Below are 14,319 nucleotides of genomic sequence, written 5' to 3'. Positions count from 1 at the left end.
ATCACTGTCATTCTGCATAATAATTAGCCATGAACTTCTGAAGAGTGTTCATCTTTGGAGCAATGGGTCTTGGAATAATATATATTCGTTTTGACTGTCAGACAAATGGTCTGTTTTCGGTCCAATGGGAAATTTTTTGGACTATTGGTGTGTCGGAACAACAAGGCCGTCCAACAGCCAATACCCAATAATGTACGACAAACACCACTACCTCAACAACCAAATAAAGGACAATATATGGCTTGAGATCGGCCAGCAGCTGGGATACGATGAAGATGGTAATGTTCCTGATATGCACTTGCTAACGTTATATTATGGTCACGGAACCGAGCAAGCCACAACAGCTAACGTTAACATCAAATTTGGGGTCCGATACTAGTTTATGTATTGTGTAGTTGACGTAAGCCCCTTAGACATTGTCTGTCTGGATAGGTTTTTGTTGTGTGGAGTGGACGAGGAAACTCATTTGGCCTCATTGACGAAAAAAGGAACACTGAAACGTGGATAATTTGCACCGGAAGCGGTGTGCATAGTTGTCATGGGGAAACTTTGCCCACGCATTTTCCGTATTCCCGCACTGCATTTTCACATCGCACTGGTGATAAACAGCATTAAATTAGGGCGGTCAAAGTTATCATGAGAATAACGCGTTCACACAAATTTATTTTAGCGGCACTAATTTCTTAAACGCATTAACGCCATCGATCTTTCGGAAGCTGTAGCGGGCTCAGTTTTAAAACTAGAGTGATGATACTGTTATCATATGAAACTAGAAAAAAACATTGGTATATCATACTAGCTTGTTGCAAAGGAGGCTAAATAACGCTCTGAAATTTCGCTAAATTTTGGCGAGGAAAAACTGGCATGGCCATTTTCAAAGGGGTCCCCTGACCTCTGACCTCAAGATATGTGAATGAAAATGGGTTCTATGGGTACCCACGAGTCTCCCCTTTACAGACATGCCCACTTTATGATAATCACACACAGTTTTGGGCAAGTCACAGTCAAGTCAGCACACTGACACACTGACAGCTGTTGTTGCTTGTTGGGCTTCGGTTTGCAATGTTATAATTTTAACATATTCTTTACGTTAAATGCAGTACCTGTGAGGGTTTCTGGACAATATTTGTCATTGTTTTGTGTTGTTAATTGATTTCCGTCCTGTTAATATAAATTGATGCAGCCGAGTCTATGTGAAGAGGTTGGTTAAGCCACCGCCAGGCCAGAAAAATCTCCTCAGCTACTTTTGACACTACCTGGAGCTTTAAGGCCACAATTGTTTGATTATTTTCAGCAAACTGTAGACAACGTGTGGTGAGAAAAAAATTCTCAACAGCTTTTGGTTACCTATGACTTAAAGCATAATCAGTGAAATGTCATCCTGGAATCACACATCATGCTCCCACAACCTGTGATTGCCTCAGAGCTCCATGGCATTGTGTGCACATTACTATTTTTAGGCTTGAAATAGATATTCAACGAGAGCTACGTATGTGTGCGTCTGTGTGTTTGAGTGTGTGTTCAAGAGAGAAAGAGAGAGAGAGAATTTGGAGATGTTTTATTGGTGAGGTGGGGGGGGTGGATCTTATGTGCTTCAGGATTCATCTCTCTGAGACTAAAATCCTTCACAGGCCTCAGCAGGTTGCCTTGGGTCTTGATGTTTTTAATATTGCCAACAGGGTAACCTAGATGTTTGGAATTATTGAAAATTCTGAATGTAAAAAGCTGATAGATTTCAAATCCAGCATCATTATACTGATGGTGCTTCTCCTGGCGAGACTGTTTGAGTGCACGGCTCCAACATCAGTGCCGGGCTCTTCAGCTGGAGCATTCATTGAGTGTATCCTTGAGTTTACAAGCATTTGAAGTTGCAAACGCAATGATCAAAGTTGCAAACTCAATAGCAAGTCCAAAAATAACAGCATCTGATGTAGCAGCAAGTAGTGTAGTCTGTTGTATATTGCAATTGGAGGGGTAGCTACACGTGATGGCTTTAATTTAAAGCTGCTTTAATCAATATTTTTTATATTAACAATAGATCAAATTGCAATGTGTAATGTGAAAGGGGTTGCTCGTAGTGTCAAACCCACTGAGAGTTGTCACCCAACCCTGCAGTTCCTGTCAGCTTTCAGGCTGTTCTCATACACCGTTCGTAGCTATACCTACGGAAATAAATGCATTGTAATTTGTATATATATCCCATATAATCAATTTGTACGTAATCCATGTAATTGTGAACCAGGAAGTATAAATAACAACAAACGTGACGTAGGGAGGAGGTCGGGCTGGATGGTTGGTCAAAAAACACAAGACTTTGGCCAAGGAAACTGGTGTTTTTTACCCCGTGTGAAACCAGAAGTCAACGTTGATTTATTTGTCATGTAACTTCCGTTTTTAAGTTACGCCACTTCCGGAGTTATATATATATTTATTTAATCGCGATTAATCACATTGATTTTAAATAGTTAATCGCGATTAATCGCAAATTAATCGCACATTTTGTATTTGTTCAAAATGTACCGTAAAGGAGATTTGTTAATACTCTTATAAACATGGGAGTGGGCAAATATGCTTGCTTTATGTATTTATTACTGGAAATCAAATAACAACACAAAATGATGACAAATATTGTCCCTCACAGGTACTGCATTTAGCATAAACAAATATGTTAAAATCATAACCTGGCAAACTACAGCCCAACAGGCAACAACAGCTCTCAGTGTGTCAGTGTGCTGACTTGATTATGACTTGCCCCAAACTGCCTGTGATTATCATCAAGTGGGCATGTCTGTAAAGGGGAGACTCGTGGGTACCCATAGAACCCATTTACATTCACATATCTTGAGGTCAGAGGTCAAGGGACCGCTTTGAAAATGACCATGATCTTCACTCTAGCTTTCAAACTGAGCCCCCTACAGCCCAAATTGTGTTAAAGTTATGAATATAATATTCATAACTGTTAACTTTGACAGCCCTAATTTTAACACAAACCATGATTTTCCTAAACCTAACTAAGTAGTTTTGTTACCTAAACCTACCCAAGTTGTTTCTTGTGAAGACAGAAGTTTATTTTGAAAAGACTGGAGCAGAAATTGACACATGCATCATGTGTTGCTGGACATTCGTAGGAAAACACATGAAAAAAGTGGAATAACCTTTCGTAAGATATCATACAAACCATTGTATGAGGATATGTTGCAGCTTAACATCTTTCAGCACTTTGATTTGTTTTTACAGCCCACAAAAGGTTTCAGTCTCATTGACATTTTTTCATTAAAAAAGCTAAAAACCACTGTAAATTACATGCCCAGCACCAAATGGCACAAAGACAAAGTTGACAACTAGCTGTTGACCATAGTGGAGCATTTAGCTGCCAGATATTTTCCTCAGTTGGTGGAGACCAAAACAGAGCAAAGAAGAAAGTAAAAGTTGGACTCTAAATGAATTCTAATGTTCATCAGGTGATAAAACAGTATGTCAATTTGTGTTTACAGCTCACTGCTCTGCCCCCAAGTGGCCAAAAATTCAATTAATGCATGTTTAAAAATAGTTGTGTTACTTTTCCAATATGAAAACATATGTTTTGCTGTACCATCCGAACAGGATTTACATTCGTAAACTTCAAAACCTTTTTGTAACAATCAATACTCAGAGATATTAAAGACAGACTCTGGGTTTGTTACATCACTAAACAGCACCTCAAAACCCACATTTTTCACAGGACTCACTGTTGATGTTTAAATTGTTTATGTTGCCTAATACATTTCACAATATTCTAATGATCCTATTATCATGAAGTGCATAGAAGCAAGGTCCCAGGGGGTCCATGCTATTGTCTTGCATGGTAAAGATACAGAACATATAGCATATCCTGCCACACCAGCCACAGATAAATACTCTTGCTGAAGTGTGAAATTAAATCATGGCCACAATGTTATCGGTCCGCACCAACAAAAGGTGCAGCCAGTGTTAAGTCAGGCTATTATCATAGTATGATAATTCACATCCTTCCTTTCTATTTGCGTTTTGTACAGCAGTATTTATTCGGAGCTGGGGCAAATATTAATTCATGTTAATAGAATTTCAATCAGCAAACATATGGACACTTGCAAACTTCCTCGCAGAATTAGAGATGAAAACAGTTTACATATCTGCAGACAGTTTCCCCTTGAAAACTTGAGGTGTCAGTGGTTCCTTGAGCGAAAAATTAAAAATAATAAATTCCTTTCCGAAGGCAGCTGCTAAAGGGAGATGCTGCTTAATGTTAACTTACTGATGCACTGGTTTGATCATGCTCATTAGATGGACTTTAACTGAAGGGCAAGTAAACAACAAACAGCTTTCAGCCTCTGTCTAATTATTGAGCCAAAGGGCGAAAGGCCCAAATATCAACAGCATGATAACTGCTCAATTTCAGCTTTTGCAGCTGGTGTAATTGGCGAGTCTGTATTGTAGTTTGACACTCTTATTAAAACGGGCAACTCAATGAAGAGGAAACACTATTATGCAGCCTCTTTATTGCTCACAGTCACATCTGCTGAGAGTTTCGTATGGAGGAAAGGCTATGTCGCACACACACACAGCTTACATACGTGCAGCTAATGAGCACGACTCTTGTTCCACCGTTGACTCCAATCAGAAGCCCAGCATTCCCAAACATATTTGTCTAACACTTACTTCTTCCTTCTCTCTACAAGACACTGCTGCCAAGTCAGCAGTATAGCTACTGTAGTCCACATTCAGAGACCTAACAAGAGGGTGAAAGCACAAGAGCTCAGGAACAAATTGCCCTTCAGGATTCTGTTCTACGGTATCTGACTCTTCTCCCTACTACAATAAGCTGTCTGTTAAAGGGGACCTGTTATGCTTTTGTGCTTTTTCCCTTTCCTTTACTGTGTTATATAATTTTTTTGTGCATGTAAAGGTCTGCAAAAGTTACAAATCCCAAAGTCCAGAGTTACTCTCCCTAACAGAAACACTGCTCCCTAACTGCCTGAAATGCATGGCTTGAAGTCCCGCCTTTCCTTCCGTAACGTGGTGATGTCACCAAGTAACACATTTGCATAATACCTATCTAGCAGCTAGTTTGGCATGCCCTCAAACAAAGCTAGTTAGAGCGGAGCTGGAGTGGAATTCGAAGACTTTGGTCCAGCTGACCAATCAGAGCAGACTGGGCTTTTCAGGAAGGCTTGGGTGAGCTCAAACAGCGTTTCGGACAGTGGGTGAAAAGGAGGTGAAAACAGACGCTATGAGAAAAGTAAAACATTATTTGAACATGAACCCATTTGTTCCTGCAAATAATTTTTTCAATTTCCTTTGGTGGAAGTGTTCTCTGGGCTTGCTTAAGCACAAATGTGAGGACATTTTCAAAATCGGTCTAATTGGATGAAAAGTGAGTTTTTCTTATCGTATTATATCTAGTCTTACGGCACATGATGGGACTAATGTTTTTGCAATAGACTCCATTATATTTTAGGAAAAAACAGCAGTCCCACGTGCCCAAATAACTAGGTACAGTATGATAAGAAAGTGGCTGTATCTCAGAAACTACAAGGAGCACAACCAAGTATATGGTATCTATGAAATCATAACAAGTTGACTATCAAAGATATGTACACATGTGCAGTGTAATTAGTAGCAGTGTAAATATTTCGTATGGAAAACATTTAATAAACACAATGGAAGCGTTTTTCCTATTTATTTATTTTTTAAATCCTGATTTGACTATTAATAAAAGTGTGATTTTTCATGTGATCTAAAAATGTTAAAGTTGTGCTGTTTGATACTTGCCCAAAGTATGGCTGTACCAAATTTCAAGTCTTTTGACCAATCAGAACAAATGTTTGGGCATTTGTCCTTATCATACTAAATATAGTCTATGGGCACAAATGGGATAAAGCATGTAAACATGTTCTAGTAGGTGTAGTGTTTTAGTATGCTCCTGAAAATAAGCATAATAGGTCCTCTTTGACTAAATCTAAAAGAAAGGGATCCAACATATTTGTAATGAAATTATTTCATAAACCTGAAGAAGAAGAACAAAACAGTTGCATGGACAGAACAAGTCATTGTGTTTGAGAGTTACAAGAAAAGTGATATAAAGCAGCTGCAAAGAACAAGAGAAGGAAAGCACAGAATATATCTGCAGTGAGTCTATATGCATGGTTTTTCATATTCAAATCAAGGGTCAGGGTTAGGGTCATCCTTTCCATTAATTTTGAGACCATTGGCGTTGCTACATACTGAGATAACTTATATGAAATCATCTTCTCCCTTCATGCTTCAGTTAAGACTTGGACACAGATTTCTGCTACAGCTGACAGCCATGACAGTTAGTCAAGCCCTGCTAAGACCTAATGCAGCTCCAAGCTTTGGCGATAAATTCACAACACCTCAAGACCAAGCTGAGGAAATGTTGTACTCTCGATCTGTAGGTCATAGCAGCCCATGGGTCCTTCCAAAGCGAAAAAAAAAGCCCTCTGAATCTGAAAGTTTACTGGCTATTTTGACAGTTTTATTGTTATCTTAATATTCATATTCATTTGATTGATCTATAATGCAATGACTGCAGTCAATTAACTAGTCTTGTTACAATGGCACAGATAAAACTATAATTGGTGGCCAGTGAGTTTCAAAACATGAGCCAAACATGTATATAAATATGTCAATATATATATATATATATATATATATATATAAATAAAGGTGCAGTCTGTAGGATCTGGCGGCATCTAGCGGTGAGGTTGCAGATTGCAACCAACTAAAACTTCTCCCGTGTGCCAAGCGTGTAGAGAACTACGGTGGCCGATGCAAAAACATGAAAACGTGAAGGGTCCTATCTAGAGCCAGTGTTTGGTTTGTTCCTTCTGGGCTACTGTTGAAACATGATAGCCTGCTTCGTGAAGAGGACCCAATCCCTATGTAGATATAAACGGCCCATTCTAAGGCAATGAAAACACAACGATTCTTATTTTTAGATGATTATATTGTGCACTAAAGAAAACATACTTATTAGTATTATATTCCATTTTTGCCAATAGATCCCCCAAAATGTTACACACTGTTCCTTTAAAACCTATTGATTGGGGCTTTATAGGATCAGAATACACAACACTATTGATTCTGTTTAATCCCACTGTAATCCTTTAAATAAAAGTAAAAGTCAATCAATGCATACATCTAAGCATGAACTGATTTACTCGATATAAGCCATAGACTGTATATAAAGATGGACGATGCATCTCAACTTCCTCCCATTGTAAAGAAGTGAAACCAAACCATCCCGAATACGAGAGCTGTCATCTTGAGATTTTGACGTCATTTGGAGCCAGAGTCTGCGCAGTAGTGATCGGGCGGTGGAGCCGCAATATTGAGGTCAGCCGCCCGAACCAATTGCGGCTGCCAATCATTAGGTCCCAACCCCTTTTTATGGCATCAAATAAGCAATTAAAACCAAACTTATCAGAGAAATTAACACATGAACACACATCACCATGATAAGAACTACCTAAAATGACAGAAACCATCTTTGACTTTTTAGTTTTAGTTTGTTCCATCCACTAACATGAAGGAGGAGGGCTTTATGACCTATACTGCAACCAGCCACCAGGGGATAATCAAGATGTTTTGGCTTCACTTTTGGGCAGCTGTTAGGTCGTCCATCTTTATATACAGTCTATGATAGAAGCCCTTTAAATTGTAAATTAACAGTGAGTTTCACAGGAAGTGGCAGCGAATTTGTAATGTGTAACACCTAAAAAGTGAGAAAAAAATAATCAGTGCTGAGCTGAGAGTGCAATCCAACTATTACTGCAGCCACTTTTGTAAACTTTTGCACTTCAGTGCCTCATCTTCTATGGCAATCTTTAGAAGCTACTCTTATTTGTTTGACTCATCAGATGGGTTTCTTTGTTCCTCCCACGCGGTTGCTCTTTTCTGCTTATTTCTTTTCTCTTTTTCCCTCCCCCCCCCAAAAAAAAAACAGAGACTACGGCCTTGATCACTTCTACCAGACACGGAGCACAGGCAGCCATTGGTGCTTTTTTCTTGTGCGTGACTCCTCTCTGTTACTTCTTTATTTACCCAAGCAGCGGAGGATCAGTCTCTCTCACCGGCCCTGGACAGAATACTGCAGAGCATTGCAATTTCACGCACTCACGACAGATAAATCTTTCTGCCTGGCTGGCCATGAATCTTCTAGGGCTGAGTGGCCCACACAGTGTGGCACTGTTGCACCTGACGTTAAGATAGGCTGCACCCTTTGAAACTTGGGATGCACCTGCATTGCTTGGAAATCCCTTTTTATTCTGGGCCATCTGGGGTGCAATTAGAGGGAAATTAAAAGGGCCATGGGGGTTCTGAACAAGTCAGGTGGGATTTTGTTAAATATGCATCTCATTGCAATTCTCTTAGAGAGTAAAAGTAAACAAAAATGAACTGACCACATTAGTTTGGGCTTGTCCTAAGGTGCATGTCATGGAATACGAACTATCCTATCATTAAAATACCATACTCAATATTATATATAAAGCATTTTTGGGATTTGCTTCATCTCTATGCAACTCTCACACATACACGCTATCAGCCTTCACCGTGAGGACATATCTTTAACCTTCACCAAACGAACCTTTGGTTTCTTTTCCGAACTGGCTTTCAACCCGCTTGCATACCCCTCAATCATCAGATGCCATCCCACTGAGCGAGCCATGACAATGGGCTGCCTATGGAGCAGGACACAAGCAGAATATCAATGGAGTCTGGCTGGCCTGACTCTGAACCACGCTACTCTTCATCTCTCATTTCCCAAATGTGAGCCTCTGGAAAGAACTGGCCCCAAACCTAGACTGATGGAGACATCCTGTAGCAATGCTTTTAAAGTATTCCCTGCACACTTCTTGGGCACTATGCCCAAACCTGTAGCTGCTGGGAAGTGTAGTACACACAGAATAAAATAGCATCATAGACGACTAGAGAGAGAAGAATATTTTAAACACACTCCTGTAGTTTTTATTCATGCACACTATAAGCAGCACTATGCAAATATACTATGATATCAATATATTTCATCTCACTGATTGAATCCTGCTAGATCACGTGTCAAACTCAAGGCCCGCGGGCCAAATCCGGCTCCCATATCAATTTAGGTTCTCAATAAATTTTGGCCTGTTGTGGTCTGCAGACATCAAACACACAGGCGTGCCTCTGCTGTCTGTAAGTTAGCAAGCTAACTAACACAAAATGGCACTAAAAAAAAAAGTTGATCCTGAAGGCTGCATGTGACTTTTGCCTGACTGCAAAGTTTACTTGTCATTTTTAGGGTTTTATGTGCAGCCGATGCATGCCAGAAGGCTAGGTTGTACATGATCAAAGATCTTTTACTTTTATTTTTTTCTTTAAAGCGGCAGCTATATGAGCAAATATGATTTTTAAAAAAGTGTTTTTTATAAAACGGTCACTATATCCTGACAGTAGTGCATGAGACAGGCAATCTGAAAAAAAGCATGTGTCTCTGTGTCCTCCGGTGCTCCTAATGTGGCATCTGCAAGATTTCACAGACCGCAGGAAAACAACCAATCAGAGCCGAGCTGGAGCCTTGCCGTCTCTGAGCAGCTGTCAATCACTCGCAAACTCCGATCAAACGGTCAAACTAGGGAGCGCTGATCAATTATGAATTAATATTCTGTTAATGTAATGCCTATTTCTCACCTCAAATGTTTTCAGAAACATCTTGTAGTGTACTGTTTAGTTGTAAAATTGGAAAGTTTATGACCCGGCCGCCATGTTGAGATCATTTATTTTTTTTATCTTATCTTTTTTTAATTTTACAGCTAAACAGTACACTAGAAGATGTTTCTGAAATAATTTTACATGAGAAATAGGCATTACAGTAACAGAATATTGATTCATATTTGATCAGCGCTGCCTAGTTTGACCATTTGATCGGAGTGGTTGACAGCTGCCTCCGTTGAATGAACAGCCAATAGGAGCGCTCCCTCTCTGAAATGACCTGTGATTGGCCAAAGTCTCCCATTACGTGCTAGATTTTTTAAAGCCTGAAAGCAGAGCCGTGAGGAGGTGCAGAAGTCTAGTTATCTCTCAGAACACTTGAATTACAATATGCTGAAAAGTTATTATGGAATTTTTGACAAATGATGCCAAAAACATTCTGCCTACCCCGACTTTAATAACCCACACAGCCATTGAGTTGTCATATTCAGGTTTGTGAAACAGGCTATATTAGACTTTGTAGAAATATGGGCAAGAACAAAATTAGATATTCATAATATTTCTTTTACATCAGGACGTATCTGGTTTTATTAAATGTCACTTTTTTGTTAACGTTTTTAGGGCTTTATGTCGACTAAATTGTATGCAAGAATGCTATATGGGACATGCAACAATATAATCAAAGACATTTCATTTAATTTTTTTCTGTTTGAATAAAAACATGCCAATAAACGATGTTAACTGTGCTAGAGGAATACCCAACTGTGTGCAGCAGCCTACAATAACAGAAATACAGTCAATTTAAGATGTGTGTCTGGCTCGGCAGTAAGCGTAGTCCTCTGAGAAATCTATAAACTTGACTATAGTAGTAGTCCAGTCAAACTACCCTGAACTGATTGTTGCACTTAAGTTTTCTTTATTCATGCCACTCAATAGTAGACTAAATAAATCACAATGGCTTTTGTGCTTCTATTTGGCCTTGAGTTGCTGGCTTTTGTACAGTACGAATCGATAGACTGAAGTTCAATGCATCAGACAATACATGATTATGCTGTGCAATAAAGCCATGATGCTTTCTGTGCCCTCTGCTTGGTCAGGATCACGTGCATCCAAACTTCATCCACTCAGTATCCTCTAAGGATTTACTGCATTATTGGTGAACTATACAAATAGTATATTGTTAAATCTGTTCTGCTCTGTAAGTGAGCAATATGAAATGTTCATTTTCTTTACAGAATAAATGCAAACTTCATCCACTCAGTATATCCTCTAAGGATTTACTGCATTATTGATGAATTACATATAGTATATTTTTACAGCTGTTCTGCTCTATAAGTGAGCATTATGAAATGCTTACTTATTTCTTTCCAGAATAAATGCCATGCTCTTCAGTGTCTCATTAGTCTGTCACTCCTATATCTGAAGCAACTCCATGTGACACATCTTAAGACAAGATCTCCCTTTTCTCCTAGTGTGGAGAGAGAGCTAAAAAATTATGGTACCACTGTCCTGTAGACGATCCAAATCACATGTGCTCCTTAAAAATAGTGGCACTCCAAAGGGAAGGGAGCTCACACAGTCACACCGACATCATTTTAAGATGCCCCCGAATCAGAGCAGGTCGAGACATTTTAAAGCAGCCTTGACCCTGTAACGCAGACTAAAAAAAACACCAAGTATTGATCGGATTGGTGCACATTCTGCAGATGAAGAAGCCTTCGTGCGTATATGGAGCGCTGTTTTCTCCAGAGCGCTCGAGTAGGCTGACGTGTTAAGCGTGTGAAATACCCTAATGCATGCATCCCTATAATAAAGCAGCACAGCGTGTTGGATAACAATCCATTAACACTATAACCTGTCACAATAGATTCTGTTATTCAAAAAGGATTGCGATGGCATCAGTGTGCGTAATATAGGCTCCGATAAAGGATGCGGTTTTCCCAAATAGCCTACCACAACTGCTACTGGTTCAGAGTGGATTTATTCAGACTGTCTGACACAACTTGACATAATGTCATTAAAACACCAAAAAAAAACAACTCAGAAATAAAACATCATAATAATAATAAATCCTTACCTCACGGACGCACCCGCATGTATTCCAAGTGCACCAAAGGTCATTGCGCAAATATTCAGAGGACGGGGGATGTATATAGGAGTGATGAGAAAGAAGTAGGTTAGACTGCACAATACCTAATCCAGTTCTTAGTGTCCGTCAGACGTCGTCAACCCTCTCTAATCTTCAAAGCGCACAGAGACTCCGGTTATAATCTCACCACACTGTCACTTCACTTTCTCTTTGCGCCAAGAGCCGGGCAGCCAAAGTTCTCCGCGTTTATTTCACTAATGCACACAAAAAAATGTTTCCCCAAATGAAGAAGAAGTAGGGAGAGGTCGGCTCGGTGTTCAGCAGAGAGGAAAAAAAGCCCCGTTTACCATTCCTGACAGGTGGCAAGTCCAACCACCACCCGCTGAATACATTCACACATCATCATCATCTAGCTGTGGGATGTGGAGACGGCCGAAGCCATAAAGAAGCGATGCTCTGGGCAGATTAACCCATGAGTTGTGTTCATTCCACCTCCTCTTCTTCTTCTTTCCTTGCGCTCTGGCGCCACCCAAAGTTGTCCTGGAGATTTATCCACACGCAGGGATTTCCCAAATGTCTTCATGTTCAGCCCCCTCCCCTGTAACTGTAAAGTAATCACATTTAAAAGGTCCCATATCATGCTCATTTTCAGTTCCATACTTGTATTTTGTGTTTCTACTAGAACATGTTTACGTGCTGTAATGTTCAAAATATGCCTTTATTTTCCTCATACTGTCGGCCTGAATATGCCTGTATTTACCCTCTGTCTTAAACTCTCCGTTTTAGCGCATTTCAACGGAATTGCAGCATGATTGCATTGCTATAGGCAACAGCTTGGGTCCATGTGTACTTCCTGTCAGTTGATTACATTCACATACACTGCAACCAGGAATAAACCGGGACACATTTGGAATGTTTATGCTTAAGACTGTGTAAAGGGTCTAAATATTGTATATTCGTGACATCACAAATGGACAGAAATCTTGACAGCTTGTTTCAAATGCAGAGTTTCTGAATACGGGCTGTCTGTATTTCCCTGTCGATTGAGCATTTCGATACTTTCACATTATTTATATAGGACTTAAGCCTGCTTTATAATAAAAAAAATTGAAAATCTCACTTTTTATAAAATGTCCCCTTTAAGCCCAATTGATAAGATTTGGGATTTAGAGACACACCTTCCTCCGAGATATTACTTTTTGTTGAGTTACATCATTGCAGGTGCAGGAATTAGATTTCATTCTCATATTGTTATTCTACCCAGAGCAACAAATGAATTAAATATCAGTGAGATGGAACTAATCCAAATCTGTCTGGAGCCTCGACTGAACGCCCTCTATATAGGCGTACAGCTGGGTGATGTTATGGGCCAAATAATAATAAAACATCTCAGGATGTGTGTTATGGCTATACAGCCAGTTCTTAATATTGCTTACAATCAGTTTTTTCTGTTGCTAGTTTGTCAGTCACCAATTCTTCCTGTCATTGTTGTCCTCAGTACTTCCTGTTTTTGGCACGTGACAATCACACCCACCTTGGCACCTGTTCCCATCAGCTCCCCAGCATTTAAACTATGCACTAATGATGGGAATTCCAGCTCTTTTTAATGAGTCAGATCATTTGGCTCAGCTCACCAAGAAGAGCCGGCTCTTTCGGCTCCCAAACGGCTCTTTGTTTTACCACTTCTGCCTTTATAATTCAGCCAAATGTATCACTGTTTTGACCTATGATTAGTATGTGTGCACATATATCACCTAAATTATTCAATATAATTATACTAAACCTTATAATTTCCAGAATGTCATAATTTAACATGCTGCTTCGTTTCCAACTGTCACTCATCTTGTCTATGGAGCAGCTCCAGACTTTACACCCGATGACATCACAAATCTGAGTTTTAGCACTATAGTTTTTGGATTTGGGAGAGAGTTGCTCATGTTTATTAATACTTTTGGACTGTCTTAGACCATAGGAATAACATGCAGGATTTTGAAAATGGCCACAGTTTCCCTTTAACACTGTTTTATCACCTTGATACTTCACGACTTGAATTCTTGATTTTATAAGAAATGCTTATGAACGTGATTTTGAGCTGATAGCATCCTGCGGAAGTCAGCTAATGATGCATTACCTCTGTTTGGGGTCTCAGACATCCCAGCTTTAAAACATTGTTATATACAATGGATTTTCATTATTCTCTATATCTGGTGGTGACAATAGGCTAGTTTTTTTTTACCATAACTCCAAAATCCCGAATAAGTCTGTTTGGATTTCCATTATTTGGTTATTTTTGTAACAGTTTGTTAATAAAGGGTCTAGCAGGGTGTTAGACATCTATACATCATAAGTAATGTCACTCTGTAGGATAACACATTTCTTTCTTAACCCTTGTGTGGTGTTCATGTTTTTGTTTCTCAGCCAATGTCCGCCGGTCTGTTGGACCCACACCATTATTGGGTTTTTAAATCAATACAGCCATAACAATCTATGTAAAAATACTTAAC

At 39.4% G+C, this 14,319-nt stretch overlaps 1 protein-coding gene across 2 annotated transcripts in view; it reads right to left on the bottom strand.

Annotated features, from left to right (window-relative positions):
* The window catches only part of LOC141773910 (protocadherin-15-like), a 316,265-nt gene extending 303,899 nt beyond the window's left edge, over positions 1-12,366 (bottom strand). The window contains exon 1 of one of the 2 annotated variants that reach the window (XM_074646072.1): positions 11,804-12,366. The gene's annotated coding sequence lies outside the window, so the exon portion shown is untranslated. Of the gene's footprint in view, positions 1-8,626; positions 8,971-11,803 lie in introns of those variants that run through there. The other variant, XM_074646070.1, reaches the window with a different exon arrangement.
* Between the last annotated feature and the right edge of the window lie 1,953 nt (positions 12,367-14,319).

The sequence above is a fragment of the Sebastes fasciatus genome, chromosome 9 (genome assembly GCF_043250625.1).
Source record: "Sebastes fasciatus isolate fSebFas1 chromosome 9, fSebFas1.pri, whole genome shotgun sequence".
Lineage (NCBI taxonomy): Eukaryota > Metazoa > Chordata > Actinopteri > Perciformes > Sebastidae > Sebastes > Sebastes fasciatus.
Note: the sequence above shows the minus strand (reverse complement) of the source record. Positions and strands in the feature narration are given on the sequence as shown.